The sequence below is a fragment of the Limulus polyphemus genome, unplaced genomic scaffold (genome assembly GCF_000517525.1).
Source record: "Limulus polyphemus unplaced genomic scaffold, Limulus_polyphemus-2.1.2 Scaffold5181, whole genome shotgun sequence".
In the NCBI taxonomy this organism is placed as follows: Eukaryota; Metazoa; Arthropoda; class Merostomata; order Xiphosura; family Limulidae; genus Limulus; species Limulus polyphemus.
In genome coordinates this window covers 47297-54550 of record NW_013670791.1, presented here as the reverse complement: position 1 = coordinate 54550, position 7254 = coordinate 47297, and the positions used below count along the sequence as shown (strand labels likewise).

The window sequence follows — 7254 nt, the reverse complement described above, 5'->3', positions numbered from 1 at the left end:
GTTTTAGTATTACATGATTATACAGACATTCTTTTGTGTTTTAGTATTACATGATTATACAGACGTCTTTTGTGTTTTAGTATTACATGATTATACAGACATCTTTTGTGTTTTAGTATTACATGATCATACAAACATCTTTTGTGTTTTAGTATTACATGATTATACAGACATCTTTTGTGTTTTAGTATTACATGATTATACAGACATCTTTTGTGTTTTAGTATTACATGATTATACAGACGTCTTTTGTGTTTTAGTATTACACGATTACTCGTGTGGTGGAATAAGGACAGAAAAAGGTTTCCGAAAAAGAGATGTTTCCAAGTATCATGCCAACTAGGAAACTAGCAAACTAGGAAGCTGATTTAGGGCCTTCATTCTTTAGTGCCAAAATCCTCACCAGCCAAAACAATGGAAACAACAATATATACACTAAATCTCTGGATGCTGATAACTGTCAACCTCATCATACCAAACTGAGCCCTTACCCTCAATCAGTAAGTGCCAAAAACATAACTGCCAACCAAGATTGTGAACACAATCATGTAGAGACTACAACTCTTGATGTTGATGACCAACAACCTCATCAAATTGAATTGAGCCCCCATAAACAGGAAGAAATCAATTATTGCAATGGCAATGATGATACTAACCCATCCTTTACATTCAACCCTGGGACATGGACACAAGTTTCTGATGAAACAAGAGATTTTGTTTGAGCATTGTATATCGATGTAAAGAAGGATATAAGAATTCAAGATTGCTGTGGGCAGTCTTTTGACAATGGCAAATATGTTGGCATGCAAGCTTTGATCAAAGAGAAGAACCTCGGAGCAGACTATGTTACCTACTCTGCTCATTCGCTCAGTTTGGTTGGACAATGCACTATGAACTGCTGTACTGAAGCTTGTTTATTCTTTGCCTTTGTGCAGAAGCTTTATCTGTTTTCTCAGCTTCAAATTGCTTGTGGAAGCACCTACACAATGTGCTTGAAAAACTAGGGTTCTTGATAATAATGCCACGAAAAGAGCCAGGAAGAGAGTAGTTTAACTAAGTACAGCTAACATGATCTGCTCGGCATACTATGTGAGTACCAGTGTTATCTAAGCATGTGTGTTTCTGCATTTGTTTGTGTGTATGTTGATGTGTGAGTTGTTGAGTTTATGTGCATTCTTTCTGGAATGAATCTATTCATCTCTGCTCTGGCCAAATGTCGAAGTTAGAAACAGCCGAATCTGGGTAATTGAAAATGGCATCTAAGCATTAATCTTTGTGGCAACTTACACTGTACTGAAAGTTACAATCAATAATTGGCTTAGTTAAAACACAAATACAGACCGCCCGCTGAAAGTCGGGGATTCAGAGAACAATAGGGAAGGTGGGAGTTTTAAGAACAATAGAGGTTAGGGTTTGAGAAGTTGGGGCTAGGCATTGAAAGCAAAAGTAAAACTTGAATTTTCCGTTGGTGATTATTCAGTTAAATGTAATAAACGTCAATTTTGTTTTTGTTTCTAATTTTTGTGTATGTTTTATTTGGGGGGTGAGGTGAGGGGATAACCCAGCCCTGGCCAAAGCTTAGTGACCTAGTACCTGGACCCGGTATTTGCCAAATTTTACTACCCATGCATCCCTAATCTCTGCATCTGTTAAAGTTACAGTTTTTAACACTTGTCTTTAGTAACTCATATTACTTATTTGTAGGGTTATATTTAAGTTTCATGTGTATCCTCATTTAATAGGTCTTCCACATCTTTAACGTAGTCATATTTACTGAGAACTATAATTTACCCTCCTTTATCAGCTTTACAAGTAACACTATCTTTATTATCTCTTAATGATTTTATGGTTTCTATATCTATACTACTGAACCAACCGCTAAACCTTCAGTTTTAATACAAGTTCACTTCATATCAAGTCATCACTTAAACATCAAAATCTTTTTTAGTAACCCAATACTATTTCTTCAGTGTTTTATATTCATAAAACAAATAAAGTTGGAATCCAGGACAATATAACTGTGGAATAAAATTTTACAAAATCTTCAAATCTCTTTCTAACTATTATTCAGAATTAATGACCTAAATTTACATTTTAAAAACTTCTTGAGTTATATATAAATTGTAGTTCTGAAAAAAATGTTTAATTTGTATTTTTGTGAAGACAAACTTCAGAGCTTTGCTTAAAATTAGGTCACCAGTAATTAGTTCTTGTGTGCTTTTATATCCAAAATATGACAAGTTGTCACAAGTCTGTTTGTGCTAAATACTATGTATCTGATCTTGTCACAAGTTATAAATAAAATGTCTTCAGGAGCATTAAATTATCTAAAATATATATAAAAAAACAACATTGAATGAATAAAAACATTACGGATAACACTGAAATCAAAATTACCTCTGTAAATGAAACTTCACAGTACCAACACAATTTTATGTAAATTATATTACATAATGCCTAACATAAATGTACACCTTCTTAAATTTGGAAAAAAATAAAAGATTTAGAGGGTATCTGATTTACGCAGAACACATCTAACAAAGAAGATTCTAAAAAATGAGATTTTTATTTTTGACAAATTATTTTAAAAAAGGAGCATCACAGTTTATATTTTTAGCAAGATGTCTGCTTATACTCTCTTTCTTGGAATTGATGAAATGGCTCTGGTGATGGTGCTGGTTTGTAAGTCTTCTTCATAATGAGCGGTTTGTTCTTAGTGGTGGGTTTGAATGTTGAAATCCCACCACTGGTTACAGTTTTTGAAACCTCTTCATCACTGTTACTACCACTTGATTTGGATTCACGAATGTGTCTTGGATATGCTGGCACTATAGTGTCAACTTTTGACTTAACAGGTTTGCGAGGGACTTCAGGTGGAATTTTGCTGATCTCGGTTTCAGATGCTGTCTGGCATTTGTTAAAAGACCTTGAGATGGGAAATGTGCCAGGTTTGGTGTGAAAATATTTCTTTTGAAACATGGGAGAAGAAGTTGGTGTTAAGTCAATGTTGGCACTTGCACTGCATTCTACTGTTGGAAAGGTCTGGGTTTGAGCATCATTTGAAGGAGGGTGAGGTGGAACTGAATCAATGCTTCTGGACATTGTACCTTTCTTCATTGTACACTGGTTTGACTTAGCAAAACAATCTGCTGTGGTTATCTCTGGGTCATCTGGACTTTCAGGGTTAGAATGAGACAGAAGTACAAGGCTTTCATTACTCATCTTGGATGTGGCGGTGGGACTTGATTGGTTCACTGGAAGGTCCATCACTAAATCAGGGGTATCTTTGCATGAAGAAGAAAGAATTTTATCCTCATGAGTAACTTTCCTAGAACCTTTTTCTCTCTCTAGTGAGTCTATGTTAGAAAAAACTGAGGCTAAGGCTTTGTCTAAGTCTCGTGCGAGTTCATTGTCTGATCTTTCATCTTTTAAATCATATGATGCCAGATCCTTGACCTCCAGTATGTCTTCCATGACTTCATCAACACTATTGGAATGCATAACTTGGTTTCGTTCCAAATGACTAGTTAATGTACTAGGGCTAAATCTGTGCTGTTGCCTAATTCCACTGTGAGATTGTGTTGACACACAACTCTGCCACGAGCTGGTTGAGGCCTTTGTTGGACTTGTCTCTGTGGAGAACACAAGAGCATCTGATGAAGAACTAATAGTCCTCTCTTCAGGGATCCTTTTCTTAACATTGGCTTTAGTATTTGCATTAAATACTGATATATAATCACTGCTACTATGGCGCTTCTCACTTCCATCTTGGCTGAGTCGTTCTTTATCCTCATCCCTAAAAGTAATAATTTGCACAATTTTCACAGTCCAACACTATGACACAAATAAATGTATTATAAATGTTAACAATATGCATGCATGAATTTAGATGAACACTAGTCCTTGGTAAAGAAAATATCACATAACTTACTTAAACTACACGTGATCATAGTTTATTATCATCAAAGTATTTTAGAAGCTCAGTGATACATTTTTCCTTAGCTGCTGTTATCACTAGTTAAAGGGAATACTAATTTTATTGTTCTCTCTTTTAACGTTGCATTATATTATTAATAAATGATATCGTATTAAATCTATTATATGCAGAAAATTAGATAAAAGGAAAGATATGTAAATATCAGTACTTTCTCATTAACAGTTGATTACTTAATCACTTACCCAATTTTTAATAGGATATATTTATCAGGAATCAGTCCTTCTTGCCCATTAAAACTTCCTTTCCACCAGTCATTGGAAACTTGAGCATAGAGTAACAGTGTGTCCCCTTGCTTAAAGGACAATTCTCGATTGGAACGAGCTGTGAAATTGTGTTGTGCTACACCCTCAAGAACATCAGTCTCTAGAGGAAAGAAGGCACATTTTCAAGACTTTTAATATTACACATTGGTAAGAAAATTATGACAGTTAATAAAAAAAGAAGTACTTACTTCCAAAGACTGTCAGAGATATATCCTTCTCCTTAAAGACAGCATCTGTAGTGAGAAAATATACAAGATAAACTGGGCTTGTTTACAGACATTGTGTAAAAATATGACACACAATAACTGTTAAAAGAATTAGTTTCTGTTACTAACTGCAGTTGTACTAAAAGTAATCTTTATTTCTTTATTTTGCTTAAAGATCTTCTACTTTGAGCAACTCTACATTACTATTATACTTATGTAGTTTAATGGTGACTCTAAAAACTTGTCCTCAACTCACCATCCTCAGCTGGAGTTGTATCACCCTCATCCAACTGATCACCTCCTTGTTCAGCAGGTGAGTCTCCCATGTCACTGATTACAATAAAATGTCCTGTCAGTATTAATTATTTAAACTGGAAGCCAGTCTGCTGATAACTTCAACCAATAAAATTTATACATGTTTATTTAGCTGGCTACCTTTTTAAATTTTACTTACTGTAATTCAAGAACATTTATTTGCAAAATAATTCTTGTTATAAATTATACACCTTTTGAATTTGAGAAAGAAGTTAAAATACAACTTATTAAGCTAAGTTTCAATGCTTATAATTTCTAAAGTGGAAGAGTATGATCCCACACACACTAACAGGTGTTAGAAAAAAATAAAATAATGAGACTAATTCAGTTATACTATTCTTTACTTTGTAGCATGTCAATCAAATTTAGGTATTTTGCTCAAAAGAAGAATTCATAACCATTCCAAAGAAATACTGAAATTGGAAAAATATTACAAATGATATTATCAACCCTTCTTAACTGGAGTCTGTCAAAAACTAATTAAAGTTATTATTAGTCCTAATGTGGTGTCTTTTCAACTTAATAACACACAGGCTAGATTAATTTATTTATATTCCAGTGCATACAAACACATACAGTGATTCACCACAGTTTTAAGCATGTACACTATTGTCACAACTTCATACTAAAATATATATTAAAAGAGAAGTAGTAATATAACAGGATATAGTGTAAAGACAGAATCTAGCTTAAAATAAAAACTTGTACTTACTTTTCATCTGGAACATTAGTACTGATGTACTTTTCATAGATGATCCCTCCGTCATTTGGAAAGATCTCCTCCTGATAGATAATGATGTTCTTAATGAGTTCATTTACGATACTCTGATACTGAACTTGATCCTTGTCTTCTGGAATGGGCAAGAGTGAGGGACCAAAACAGATGGCTAGATTGTAGGGGTCCATCATATTCTCATCACTGAACTCTGAGAGGCTGCATAAAAATTTATAAGTAAGATCCTAAAAGAAGCAATCCCTCTTCAGAAAATAACTTGTAAATCTCAGATGGAAATAAAACCTAGATAAGGTGTGCATCCAACTAAAAAAAATAATTTTCTTTCAACACCAAAACTGTGAATTTAGGCAAGAAACCATACACATAAATTACAGTTAAACAATGTTAACATGGCCATATATAATGTTCAGATTTATTTTATCCTTCCAGATACATGATAACTTGAACTTGTATTTTTATTGAGCTAAATTTCTCTTTGTGTTTAGAATAAAATATCTAACTTATCATCAAACATTTCAAAATATTTTTTTGGATTGCAATAGTTCCTCACTAAACTATCATTAATTATTCATGCTGCAATACTTAGATCACATCTAGGAGAAGAGAAAAAGAACTTACTGGTTTATAAATGCAAAGAGGTAACGCAGTACAGTAAAAACTGATCGAGGGAGGGTAGAAACAACGTCTTGAACTCTGTTGATGAATTCGTGTTTTGATTCCACTTCTAAATGATAACAAACAAAACTAGTATGGCTACAAAAAACAATGATTGTAACTGTGCAAATGAATTTGAGACAGGGTTTTAGAAATCAGCAATAAATATCCTTATTGTTAAGCTTTTAATTTTCAGTATTAGTGTTAGTTAACATACTTACGGCTTATTTCCACAAACTGTTCGAAGAAGAAAATGGGAAACAAAGGTTCACGCAGTTCCCGAAGATAAAGCTTCAGGAGCCCTGCCACAGAGTTGATGTCACTTGCATCAGAGATATCTGCCAGTGGATCCTCCCCTAGAATTATAACCCTTTAGTTAGTTTTCTACTTAATTGAAATAATTTTTGAATCAAAAGCTAATAATTTCAAAGCCATTCTATATACTAAAATGTGAATAATGAAAGTTTACTTGATCAGTTGATTTATATTTATAGGTATGAGTAGGAACATCATGGTGTAATTCCTGATTATATGCTATAGAAGTATATATATATATATATATACACACACACACAAAAGTATTTGTGGTGTGATGGATTTGAAGTCCATCTCTTGAGCCAACAATGTAAAAAACTGCTGATGCTAAAGTTTGACAAAACTCACTTTCATATGAAAATGTAATAACCAAAAACAAATATGTATCTGTCTAAAACTTAACAATACCTGTCTGAAATTTGACGACATTCAAAACTAATGTAATAACCAAGAAAACATATCCATGTAATTAAAACTCAAAAATACATGTTTGAAGTTTTATAATTTAAAAATTTCACTTACTTTTCTACATCGCTAAGAGCTATTACCTCATGCACAACTGCCATAGGATTTCCTGTGCATACCTCAAGCCTTGAAAACAGTGTATTGTACCAACATATGACGTAATTGTTATAATGTTGTAGCCCTTAATCAATAGGAGGGTAACACATGCCATAGGATTTCCTGTGCATACCTCAAGCCTTGAAAACAGTGTATTGTACCAACATATGACGTAATTGTTATAATGTTGTAGCCCTTAATCAATAG

The 7254-nt window shown here is 33.4% G+C and overlaps 1 pseudogene; it reads right to left on the bottom strand.

Moving 5' to 3' along the window:
• Positions 1-152: 152 nt before the first annotated feature.
• The window catches only part of LOC106472237, a 45389-nt pseudogene continuing 38287 nt past the window's right edge, over positions 153-7254 (bottom strand).